Raw genomic sequence first — 14372 nt, forward strand, 5'->3', positions numbered from 1 at the left:
GATAGATGTCCTCTGCATTATTCATGCAAGGGTGCTTATCTCACACAGACATCCTCGCCATTGTTAAGTCACCTTGTATGACAATCACATACAACACATTTTTAATGTACAGTCCATACTGTACCATACAGATATGTGTTTGGTGTTGCTGCTACAACCATCTTCCATTAACATGCCCTCCTCTGCTGTACATGAGGGAGTTTCACCTGTCCTTCTCCCTTGTGTTCATTCCTACAAGTCATCTGTGTGTCCCTATTCAATACACACACTTCCTCTGAGTAATCATTTTACATGGCAGTCTCATGCCCTGTTACAGATCATTAACACAGCTTCAGTACAGAATACCAGGAATGGGATATCACAATACTCTACACTGTAGGCACACTGTCCTGTATTGTGTTTGGACTATATACTTTACACTCATACCTCTCAAGTGTCCAGATATTCCCAGGATGTCCAGATGTTTTCCTTATCAAATGTATGGCTTTCTACCATATATATTACTGGGATGAGACTCAATATTACATACATTTGAGTGCATGCCTCTCAACTGTCCTGATATGTGCAGAATGGCCAGATTTTGTCTCATATTTGTGATCTTTTTCTCATTACATTTTTGTTTTCTGGCAAATCACTGACATGTCATTGAGGAGTGAAGTTAGAAGTTGATGACTGACATTTGAGTTTCAAACTTCATGCTCTTCAAGCAGTTCATGCCAACGTGCAACCTATTTATTCTATCAAGTTTCTAAGTATCTAAATATCTGTCCCTATTTTGGGACCCTTGTTACCCCATTATGTATATCTTTGTCTCAATATCTTCCTCAAAGGGGATGATAGGTATGTTTGAGTTTCATTCTACCACATGTCTTTGTGACATCTATGGCAATTATGTCCCTATTTCTGGTTAAATGTCTCTGCATTATGTTGGCCTTTGCAGATATATGTTGAATTAACAGATTCACAGGTATCTGTGAAGCCCTGGTGGTCACTGTGATATTCTGAGCAAATCTGCAGACCATAGGTGCTCTGTTTTACAAGGAATTGATATCTGCATTAGCTTACATGGTTTCCTGGCTGGCACCACTGTTGCCAGCCATGAAACCTAGCTAGGTGTGCCACACCTAAGTAATATGCATTGCATGCTGCCATGCACCGTGCACCATTGCTCTAACATATAAACTCCATGTAGGCTCTGCACAAAGCCTACATGGAGTTAATTGAATCCTGTGCCTTGTCATTTATTTCCATATTTTTCTTTGCATATAATCTACACAAACACTTCCCATTTTTGTAATATAAAAAACAAAATAAATAAAACATCTGAATTTTTAAAGTCAGTGACATCAACTATTTAAAACATCTTTATCTGTCCCCACATTCTTCCACAACCATCATTTTATTTCATATAGCATACCTTCATCATCTCTGTTTTTATTATACAATACTCCTTCACATTTTCTTTTCCATAAACCCCAGATCACCGTGAAATATATTCTGTCCCTTTTTTAAATTGGATTTTTATTCTTTCTCAGATTTTCCATATAATATCATGTCTACTGTTATATTTTTAAATCCTTTCCATTTATATTACTTTTAAAACTTAAGCTATTCATTTTTTACATTGTAAAAAAAACAATGTTTTGCTGTTTCTTCCAATAGCTTATATTTAATATTATTTTTAAATGGTAATTTATTCAGGAAAAATGTCCTACTTCATAAAAATTCTCAAACTATTCCCTTTTAACCTTTATACCATTTTTATGTTTCTATTAATTCCTTCCAAGAATATACCATGTAGTATTTTCCATAATATTATCATTTTTTTTTTGTTTTATCAATCTCATTAATTGTCACCTTTTTTTTTCTTCCATCTTTTCTTGTTTACTATACCTTTCCCTTCGTCATATTTCCATACTTCTTAGTGTCTTCCATATAATACTTTCCTCATCATTTGCAACTCTGTTTCACCTTATCACCCAGAAAAATGCACATATGCTACATATATTATAGGATTTTTTAGCCTCAAACCTTCTTTTTCTTTTTTATTGTATATGACACCTCTTTTCAATGGTTTCAAAACTGAACCCAAAATAAAATGAAGAAAATATTTCTAATATTTATTTTTCTGTTTTAGCTGTAAATATGTACACCACCATAGATATGCTAGTTTTCCTACTATATAAGTAATGAATGATAGATTGTCATCTCCACTATGATAGCATTTATTTATTTCTTCAAGCATTATTTCCATTTTTCTATTACATTTTCATACTATCCAAATTTCAATCCTAATGTACCTATTTCCTTCCTACTATAGCATATTCTACTCATTTTCTTAGTTTCACTAACCCTTTTGCTTTTTGCCTTATAAAACTAAAATACATTTTTTAAATACTTCCTCCATTAGTACCACCACTTCACTTATCCATCTCTTATTTTTGTCACAATCAGTCATCTGTATGTGATAGACAAATTGGTATTATAACTCATTTTTCCATCTCCTGGTTTGCGTCTTTTATTTCACACATACATGCTTGAGTTATTGCATTCACTACCACCACAAGCAGTTACATATTTAATGGATATTCTTGTTTAACTCCTCTCCTAATTTTTATTTTTCATCTCATCCATTTCCTATAACTTTCACTCATGATATTTCATAGCATATTTTCATAGCATTCATATTTTCCCCTATCTCACGTGTCTATAGAATATCCCACATCGATTCACAGCTAACATTGTTAAACACCTTTACTACCATCATGTCACTAGCCTTACTTTCACATTTTCTTTCAAAATCTACTTTTGCTACTATTTAACATTTTCTTCACTTCTCTACCTCCCTGGATTCTGACAACTTCTCCAATAGCTTCATACAAAACCATTTGCATCCTGGGACTTCTGAGACGGTTGTACACTGATCAACAGCTTAATTTCAGCTCTCCCAGTGTGATAAGAGAAACAGAGAAATAAGACGGAGTGAAAATGTCAGCCTGAGCAAAATTCAGTTACTGGAAAGTAAATGCCCTGCCTAGATACCAGTGAAGAAGAAGTTTAGAGAACCTTAAAGAAAATCAACAAGAAAAGGTGAAGAAAAATGCTAGCTGAGAAAAATCCTGCAGCTGTTCAGCAAAATGCAGTTCAAGCTTCAGCTTTGGTACAGGAGAAGGCTTCAAGCAATTTAGAGGAAAAAATGAATCAAATGTACTCAGAAGCGATTCAAATAAATGAAACACTGAAGGAGTATATCAACTGAAATAACAAAAGGCTGGAAAAATAGAAGAAGCTTTAACTAGCTAGTCAGATGAACTGATAAAACTGCAAAAATCAGAGGATGAAATGAAGAAAAGGCTGGCTGAGTATGAGACTTCTTAAGAAGAGCTGCTTCAAAAAATGGATTCTGCTGTACGAGAGAAACTGACAGGGGAACAGACAATATTAATTTTACGAAAGCACAAATAATCAACTGGGCTTCTATTCCACAGCAGGATTTGTTAACAGGAAGGGCACATAGACAGTATGCTCCAAATCTGGCCATGAGAAAGCAGCCAAGACTTACATTAGTAAAGGTGCAATTGTACCAGCACAAAGAGTTGTTCCTGAAAAAAAGAAAAACAATGTGACAGAAGAGAAAAGTAGTAAAAATAGGAGACAGCAGAGTATTTGTGGGAAATGATTATTCACTGTACACCTGGTAGAAGAGAAGCAAATGTATCCCAGCAATCAGGGAATGTTGAGAGGTAGGTGTGAGATTCAAGCTGCTGTATATAGTTCTCTTCAGAATATTTTTTCCTGAAGGATCAATGACATTTTTTGATGCAGAACAGGCTAAGAAGGAAATAAAAAAGTTTATTAAAAAAGTGAACCAGCAAAAAGAATGGAACTCTGCTACTCATTCTTTTGACAATAAACTTCTAAAATGACTTTGATAGTGAAACATTTTCTGATGTTTCAAATGAAAATGCTTGACAGACAGAAAAAAGCACAGGAGTTGATTAAAAAATCAGGAGTACCTTGGACCTGAATCAGAATCTGGTGATGGGAGATGGAGATGATTAGGAAAAAAAACAGCAACACTGAAATTAGTAAATAAATGGGAGACTATTAAACATCAATCACATTTGTGAAATACTGCTTTGCTAGAAAATGTGTCTGAGAAAGACTGGACTTTTCTTGACTTTGTGAAGTATGTAGGTGGACTATAAACCATACACCTCACTTTATGTCATTAATGTTTAGAAAATGAGTAAAAGGGAAACAGTAACTAAGTAAAAGTTTTGTTCTTACTATGTATAAAGCATTTCATAAAATAAACTGCATGTTACATATGGTAAAGCAATTCTGAATAGTGTGTAGTAAGAAATATTTTAAATGTGGGGGAGTCTCTACCTTGGCTGTAGTATATTTTAAAAATATTAAAGTAAGTACTTTTTGGTTGTAAGAAATATAGGCTTTACAATATACCAAGAGAAAAAAGGCTGGACAAAAGGAAGTTTAATATTAATATGCTCTGGTCTTGGGCTGTTAGGTGTGGGTGGGGGTGTAAAAGTGCACTGATTATATGTACAATTAAGATATTTTCTCTTATTTTTATAAGGGTGAATTTGGCTTAAATTATAAACAAGCATTTTTCATAGGCAAGTAATCTTGAAAAATAAGACAGAAATGATGAAAGCCATGAAAAATGCTAAGCTTCTTGCACCTGCAAAGATACTAGCTTTTTCTTCATTAGCAAATGTTCAGTGGGAGTTAAGACGTCTGCTGCTAAGGCAGCAACAAAGATTTACTGCTGACTACTTTTAAAGAGACAAGCTGTGTGCAGGTGTAAGCAATTAATCTTGAGAGTTCTGAACATGATTTGCTGAGGGAAATGCAACATTTAAAGGTATAAGTGCAAGCAGTTTGGAGAAAAATAAATTTTTAAATTATGGGACGTGAATAAGAGATAGCAGTTTTTCAAGCAACCTTAATAATTTAATGCATTTAATAGAACACTGTACAATTTAGTTTTATTTAAAGATAGCCAGTGCATTTTTTCTTAGGTCTATAAGTTAATGCTTTCTGAAAGCATGCAAGCTGTTTTTCACATATGGAAGGGGAAATGGAGACAAGAAAAGAACAGGCAGCAAATAGTGTGTGTAGGAACAAAGACTGTAGCATGTGGTCTATCATGGAGAACCTTACTTTTAGGTTAGGTAATGATTGTGTGTGCAGCTGTCAATCTGGGGCAATTGTTCCTATATGGGAAGGGTGTGGAGGCAAGTGTTCCTATCTGGAGAGTTGCACTTCATTCTTCGAAGATACACATAGTTTTGTGTATTTATTTTAAGTTAATAGGGTATGGTGTGTTTTAAAAATGTACTTAGTTTTTTGTTAGAGGGTTTTCATTAAAACAAAAAGTCTTGAAAATGTGACAAAGGTTCAAATGGAGATGAGAAGAAAAAAATGCATAAAAGATAGGCCTGCCAACCATTAGTATGTGCATGTAACATGAAAGGTGGAAATACACATTCAAAAAAGACTGACGTGTATAATAGGTGGGAACAACAGCTTTTTATCATAATTGCTATGATATCCATAGTACCTTGGAACATAAATGGCATTACAGGAGCAAACAAAAAGGAAAGAGTATTGAATTCTAATAAGAAATGCAGAGTGCATACAGCAGTTATGCAGAAGACAAGTTTAGAAATAAATGAGCATCTGAATTTGACAAAGAAAGGATTTCAGGATGAATATTCATCAGAATATCAAGGAAAAAGGAAAAGGGGAGTAATTATACACATTACTAGGGAGACTCCAATAGTGATAAAACAGGAAAAAAGACAATAATGGTAGATTTATGATAGTAATGGACTACTGGCGAGGGAGGAGGAGGATCATGCTGGCATGCATTTATATTTTACCAAAAACTGTTATTATGGAACTTAAGAAAATTTTGGGAGAAATAATCAGTTTTTAGCAGAGAATATTACTTACAGGTAGGGAATGGAATTTGATTTGTAATAGTGAGGATGTATCTGGGACCTACAAGGGAAAATATAATAAAAGAGGGTAGAGTTCTGAAGAAATGCATGGATATATTTGGAACAGAAGATGTGAATTCAGTAGTAGGAGCTCAGGGAGATTTACTTATTAATCCCCAAGGTACAATAACTGAGCTAGGCTATTTAGAAATTATATTTCAAAGGAACACATGCATTTGATTGAAAGCTTCAACACAATCCAATAACTATTTCAGATCATGCACCAATAAAAAAGAAAAATATAAATTCAGGGTAATGCAGTAAAATGAGACACTGGTGCTTTCTCACCTACCTGTTAGAAAGAGAGTAATTTAAGGAATGGATAGTGGAAATTATTCAAGAGTTAATTGGGAAGATAGAAATACCTTTGGAAGATAGTAAGTGAGATAAATGAAATTGATTTTAAAATAGGGTAGTAATAAAAGAAAAAGAAATATGTTTAAGAAGTAACAGGAATTACTTAGAGGGGCTGACAAAAGTTAAAGTATTACAGAAAAACTCTCAACTGTCCAGATTTTTGCCTCATAAAATTTGTGTTTTGCTGACAAATCATTGAGGACTGAAGTCACTAAATAATGACAGTTATTTAAGTTTCAGACTTCATATCCTTCTGAAAAATGCATGCTAACACAAAAGCTTTTATTCTAGCAACTTTCTAAGTTTATGAGAAAAATATTTACATTTTGTCCCAATTTTTTGGCCATTGTCCCCTACCCCATTCCCACACCCACCTTTATTTTTGGCTTTGCCCATATTTCTTGTGCTAAGAGGTTGAACAGCATGCTGATGAATAAGGGGAATCTCACAGCTCAAGAAGAGGCACAAATGGAGAGAGCTAAATATAAAATAAAAGAGTATCTGGACATAATGCATGAGTTTAGAATGATTGCTGTTAAGCAACTTTTTACAATAACTTCACAGCACAAAAAGTATTAGCACAATAATGTATGCAACAGAAACTATAGGGAGCCTATAACAAGAAAATTAACTACAGATGCTGTAGAGGTATTAGAGATATTTCAGAAATTTTATGAACACCTGTGTAAAGCAGAGAAATGTGGAAATAAAGAAAGAGCACTGATGAGCATGTTTATGGAAGACCTAATTATGCTATGGTTAGAAGTAGATGAGGCTCAACAACCAACAGTTAAGACTGGAGTAGATGAGCTAAATATAGCAATGTAAAACAATCTGCAGGAAAATCTCCAGGAACAGATGGTATCATGTGGAAGTTTGGACACTAGGAGGGAAGACAATGATAATGATCTGGAAGATTTTATTTAAAAACATTTTAAAAGAAGGGGAAGCAACAACAATGTGGAAGAAAGCCGTGGTGGCTGTATTCACTAAAGATGATAAGGGCCCATCAGACTCAGCTTCATATAGAACCATTTCAATTTTAAACCATGATTATTATAAAGTACTAGCTAAAATAATGGCAAAGTTGTTGCCAAAATTAATAAATATGGATCATTGTGGTTTTGTGGAAAGGAGGCAAACATTTGACAACATTAATAGAACAATGATGATCCAGAGGGAAGCAGAACATAAGAAAATACCACTGTTGTTAGTTCATCTTGATGCAGACAAAGCATTTGATAGACTTAGGATTTCATGAATAGGACAATGAAAGCATTTGCACTCCCTGATACAATAATAAGGTTAATTAGGAGGACATATAAAGGATCAGAAGAAAAAATTAAAGTGGGAGGGTGATAACCTATGTATGAACAAAGAAACCAGGCAAGGATATCCTCTTTCCAATCTGTTATTTACTTTATATTTATAGCCATTGACAAAGAAAATAAAGGACTCAGACATGCAAGGATACAATTCTTACGGTAATCAAGAAAAATTGGTTTTATTTCCCAATGATACTATTTTGTACCTGATAAATCCAGAAAAGGACAACTCGTTGTTGTGGAACATTTTGAGACAGTTTTAAGTCATTTACGGTATAAAATTAATGAAGATAAAACAAAGACTATAGAGATAAATTATATACCCACACATGAATTTATTTAGCAATACCCATATTTATGGGGACACAATAAGATGAAGTACTTAGAACTATGGCTTCTGTTATGGCAGCTAAGGATACATGTAAAGATAAGAAACAAAATATTATACAAAAACTGGGAAAATGGAAGCTCTTGTTTAATAAGATACAAGCAGTGAAATGTTTTTAGTTCCTGCAGTTTTATATATGGATCAGACATATTTTTATCAACCAGGGGACAAGTTGTGAACAATAATTAATAAAGAGTTGAAGGAATTTATCTGTGACAAGAAGCGTGCAAGAGTTAAGTAAGATAAGTTGATCCTTCCAATAGGACAAGATGGTTTAGGATTACCTGATTTGAAGGGATATTTTAGAGCTACACAGCTAAAGCTTATGTACATAACACAAAATAAGCAGAAGGTTATAATTCAAAATGGAAAGGGGTGATGATGATGTGGGGGAAGTTTAAGAAATAAAGACAGAGTTGAAAATTTGGATGTAGATCCTTAAGGAGAATAACAACAACTATACAGAATATTACATTCATAAAGTAACAGAAAGTATTCTAAGAACCAAGCCAACACCAAAATGGAGAGAGGAAATTTTCCCAATACGGATGCGGTATATAATATAGGAAAGAAGGGTCTGGAAATTACTGGAAAAACTGGAAAAGGAAACAAGGTATTGGGAGCAAATAACTAGACAGAGAAGGGTAAGAGAGTGGGATGAGGCCAAAGAGACATTTGGACTGCATGCTAGAGACTACCTTCTCTACCACTGACTGCTATCAGAGGATAGGCAAAGAGAAAAGGATAGGGGAATCTTAAGTGAAATACCTCCTCTGGTAGAATTTTTAGCTGAATCTAGAACAGAAGCTGCTGTTAAAAGAGGATAATTAATAGGGCATATAAAATATTGAATAGTAACTATAAGAATCAATAAGACAAGGTTAGAAAAGATTCAAAATAGAAAAGCAATTTACAGAGAACAATGGAAGGATATATGCATGGCTCCCAAGTATGCAACAACATCCAGAAGGATTAGGATCTTTGCTTGAAAGCATTTGCATAACATTTTTATAACCCAAACATGCTTCAAAGAAGTTTTCTTCAGATAGACAGCAAATGGTGTAGGTCTGATGGGCAAGGAAGAGGTAACTGGGAACATATGTTTTGTGAGTGTATTGAATTGGATATTTTTAAAATTCCCTACCGAGTACTCTGTCAGAAATATGGGGCGAGAAAATGCTGTAACTAAGTGAATGATTCTTTTGAGCTGGGACACAGGTTTTGAATTTCCCAGACGCAGTAAGGCCTTATTAAGTTTATTTCTGTTGGCTGCTAAAAAAAGGAATTACTAGAGAATGGAAATCAAAGTCTAAACCAAATATATTTGAAGTACTGAATATTATAAAAGATAATAAAGAACTGGAAGATGGATTTTTACAAAAGGGAAGAAGCAAATTACATAGAAAGAAATGGGAATTGTGGGAACAATAAGTGAAGAATACTATTCAGGAGGGGAAGACATGAGGTTTAAGGGAATAAAGGAACTCAGCAATTTATGTAATGCTGGACTGATAGTCACAAGGAAAATATATGTAAAATACAATGTATATAAATGGAAAAAATATGAATGTGGTCTGTTGTCATTTCTGTTAATTTATGTTTGCTTATGTTTTAAGTGATAATTTAATAAAGGTGTTTAAAAACTTCTTTGTCCTTTTGTGAATTATCTTCATAAAGATTTTATAATCTGTACTATCCCGTGTTACTGTTTCCAATTTTTATTTTTTTCTTTCATCTTTTTGTCCATATAAACTTAATTTGATGTTTTACAGAATATTAATTTCTTACTTCTATTCATCTCTTTATGATATTCATAATCTAATCCAGCTGATTCTTCCCTGCTTCTTTGATTTCTCTGATAATAATCTCTTTTTTAGAGAATTCTTAGTATTGTCAGATATTTTTGTAATTCATACTTCTTGTACTGCTTCCTTTTCATAAACTGTATCCACAAACGTTGCCACAATTTCCAATAGCCTTTTTCTGCTTATATCTAATATTTCCTCCTTCATCAAACACTACAGCCATTCTTCCTTCCCTTACCTTACCTTTTGTCCTAAAATGGTGAAACTTCCTCTTTTCATTTTATAAATAAAAACTTGTCTGAATATATTTTAACCCCTTCTCTACTTTTTCATACAGCTCCTTCTATGTCTCTCTTATTCTATCCCCACCTTCTTCTTTTTCTTTCTCATGTCTTTTTATAATTTCATTATATAATCTGTTGTTACCGTGCTTCACTTTTTTCTACAATCACAAAAACATGAAAGTCCAAAAAAACAAACGGGCCAGCACTAAATTCCACAAAAACCTTTAATGTAAAAATGGTTTAGTGGGCATGAATACCCATTAATGAATACACAAAACTCATAGCACCAAAAGGGTGACAAAGCATACCGGTTTCAGCATAAAGCCTTCATCAGTGCTGTCTAACAATTAGTATCACAATTAATGTATATATAGAACAGCCCATTAATGCACCACATAATTATCCGATCATAATTGTTCATCGAGTCCTGAGACACCTAATGTAATTATCCACATCCTTTCGTTAAAATCCAAAAAGGAATGTAAATTTTCTAAAGATGTACTTGGTTTGTATATTCTGTCTATAATTGTAAACTTTCAAATCAGCAAAATTATCAACGTATGGATTTGGATCCTACTAGTATTTTCAAAGCTGAAACTGACAATTTCTTAACTCTGGCTTGTGAAGAAGGCATAGTATCCAAGCATGATAGTGAAGAAGACATTATATCCAAGCATGTTAAATATCATCTTATGGTGGTGAATCCTACTAAACAAATTTTTATATGCTACCCAAAATACATAAAAATTATGAAAAACCTCCAGGTAGACCTATAGTGTCAGGGTGAGGTTCCTTAATGGAACCCCTTTCAAAATATTTGACCAAATATCTAAAACCATTGTTGACACATGTTAGAGCATAATTATTATTATAAGGCTGACATCCAGAGGTGTTTGTGGATTTACTGTTTTGTTTATGAAATTATTACATCATTAGGGTAATGAAGCCCTTTATTATGGTGTATAGCTCTACAATGGTGTGTTTATACAGTATGCTTTATAGGAATTTATGAAGAATTTCTGGACTACACTGAATGTTCATCTAATCGTTGGACAAAGAAGCGAATGGTGATGTCTTACAGCTTCTGGAGTATACACACAATGACTGTTTTTTTGAGCCATACAGTTCTTTATTTCTGAAACATATTAGGAATGTGAATGTGGGACAATTTTCTATGTATGGATGAATGTCTTGCTGCATTATTTATTTTGTTAGTGTGCCAAATTTTTTGATGGTACGGATTGATGTTATTGTTTAATGTTTAATGCACTGTAGGGGTTTGACCGTTTACATATTATTGTTTAATGTTTAATGCACTGTAGGGGGTTGACAGGTTACATATTTATACAGGGCATGTCAAGCTTCCATTTTCAGGCTTTACAGGTGTCACTTTTATTACACTTTAAAGTAAACATTTTGATTTTGGGTGCGTTGTATTCCATGTTAGTCAGTTTATTTTTGAATTGTTGTTATACATACATTATTTATAGTTGAGCTCTATATTTCTTGTTCATATATTTTTTCTGTGGTCAATATAAGAGCATTAACATGGATTTGACCGATATTACTCAAGGTCTTTTGGCTGATAGAGATGATATAAATATTTTTGATGCTTGTATATCATCAACCAAAGGGGGAGTTGGGGATTCAGTCTAGTTTGACTCTTGTAAAGATCTATTTATCAGGTTAACCAATGAGATGAAGGAAATGAGAACTCAGATTTGGCATCTTAGACTATTTAAGGCATATTTAAACAATAACATTACCCCATGAGGTTTCAGAGTTAGGACACAACCATTTGTTAAGGGAGTTGATGAAACTTTGTTAACTCAGTGGCAACAAGTACAACATACATCTTCCATGAGTTTTGTTAAAATTTTGATAGAATTCTATGAATGCTGAATTATATCTTTGACTGGGAGTATAGGGGAACTGTGCACTAAATTGCAGGATTTAAAAGATCATGATATGTATCAAGAACAAGTCTCTTTGCTTTCAGGAAGTTTGATACAATTAGAACAGGATTTGAAAGTAAGAATGATTGAAAATTTCAGAGAGATGTTAGGGACTATTCCACAGGCAAACCATTTATACTTAAGAAAACAGTTCAGTTTACTGATAACAAATCAGGTCTGTTTCAGCCCAATTTACAAGAAAAAGAAGGAGATCTATATTGAAAAATACCAAATCAACATCAGGCACTTCATGAGATGAATTTTCCTCCAATACAGATAATGAAGGAGTAGTTTTACACAGTTCTCCACCTGTCAAAAAGGGCAATGTCAGTTTCCCTTTAGGAGATCTAGGCGGGGAGGGAGGAAACATAGAGGAAGGAGGAACACGTTTGGAAGCCATGTTGGCAGTATTAACATAAAAATAAATGACTGTTTGAATGTTCACAATATTTCCTCCTTGGAACTCACACAAGTAGAACAGAATTTGTTGAATAACGGTATGCGGTTTGTCCCCAAGTTCATGGTGTCAGAATATTCTTTTGCACAAGATGTTATTAGCTTTTGGCGCAAATTAAATTTGAAATTATATTTTGAGAATTCTGAGCCGTATGTTGAGGATTTACACAATTTCAGGCTTAGGACCTCTACTTTTGTACCTCATATGAACAAAAATGTAGCCATTTTTCAAAATCTGGTCTTGAAAGAGTTACATTTTTCTAATATTAAAAATGTAGAACATTATCAGGATAATATTACTAGAGATGAACGCATGTCTCTACAAAGATTAAGCAAGAGTAAGGATGTAGTTATTAACCAAGCAGATAAAGGGGGAGCAGTGGTTATCTGGAATTGGCATAGGTATTATAATGAAGGCATCAGTCAACTTTCAGATCAGTAATATTATCAACGTATGGATTTGGATCCTACTAATATTTTCAAAGCTGAAATTGACAATTTCTTAACTCTGGCTTGTGAAGAAGGCATTATATCCAAGCATGATAAATACCATCTTATGGTGGTGAATCCTGCTAAACAATTTTTTTATATGCTTCCCAAAATTCGTAAAAATTATGAAAACCCTCTGAGTAGACCTATAGTGTCCGGGCGAGGTTCCTTAAAGGAACCCATTTCAGAATATTTGACCAAATATCTGAAACCATTGTTGACACATGTTAGAGCACGGATTCAAGATACCACACAATTTTTGAATATCATAAACAATATACAGTTAGAAAAGGGTTGTTTATTGTGCACTTTAGATGTTAGTGCACTTTACACAAATATTCCACACAGGGCTGGTTTATTAGCATTGGGTTTTTGGCTTTCTAGAATCTCCCTTTATCCACCTGGATTTAATACATTTCTTTTGTGCATAACAGAGCATGCGCTTAATAAAAATGTCTTTTATTTTGATAATGTTTGTTACTTACAACTGAAGAAGACTGCCATGGGAGCGTATTTCACTCCTATTTATGCGGATCCGTTCATGGGCTATGTTGGACATCATTTAATTTATGACGTTAGTCATAATTTGTTTCTTGGGGAGATTGACATTTGGCGTCATTATTTAGACAATTGTTGGTTAATATGGAGGTCAGATAAACATTATTTATGTGGGTTCGTTGAGTATCTCAATGAAAATAAATGGTGGATTCAATTTACACTTAATTACCATCGAGAGGGTGTTACTTTTTTAGACGTGGAGGTTAAAGTATCAGAAGATGGTACACTCAGTAGTAATGTTTATAGGAAATATCCTCAGTTCAGTAATTTGTTATATGCTTCCAGTTGTCATCCTCCCCATGTTATTAAGAACATTCCAAAGTCTCACTTTTTAAGACTTGAAAGAATATGTTCTACTTTGGAAAATTATCATTTTCAGGCATGTGACATGGCCCGCAGATTTTATGACAGACAGTCATGTGACATTGCCTGCAGATTTTATGATAGAGGCTATCGAAAACATGATGTAGATCTAGCAAGTAAGACGGTCCAAGAAGGTATAGAAAAAGTACAGTTTTGTACCTACCATAAATGTAGATGTCCGATAGGTATGCATCTGCAGTCCTTACATATGGGTTGTCCTGCCTCAAGCAGCCCTTCGGTCGGCCGGATTCCAAAGTCTGGGTCCGGCGTCGGCTGATGTCGCCCCTCTCCCGACGTCAGAGCGCCTGGGATATAAAAGCGTCAGCCGACACCATCTTCCTCAGTTTTTCTTGCTCCAGATGC

At 34.1% G+C, this 14372-nt stretch overlaps 1 protein-coding gene across 2 annotated transcripts in view; it reads right to left on the bottom strand.

Moving 5' to 3' along the window:
* Window positions 1-14372, bottom strand: part of FANK1 (fibronectin type III and ankyrin repeat domains 1) — a 1042588-nt gene that overhangs the window by 114604 nt on the left and 913612 nt on the right. The window lies entirely within an intron of this gene.

The sequence above is a fragment of the Protopterus annectens genome, chromosome 14.part0 (genome assembly GCF_019279795.1).
Source record: "Protopterus annectens isolate FY-2018-M chromosome 14.part0, PAN1.0, whole genome shotgun sequence".
Lineage (NCBI taxonomy): Eukaryota > Metazoa > Chordata > Ceratodontiformes > Protopteridae > Protopterus > Protopterus annectens.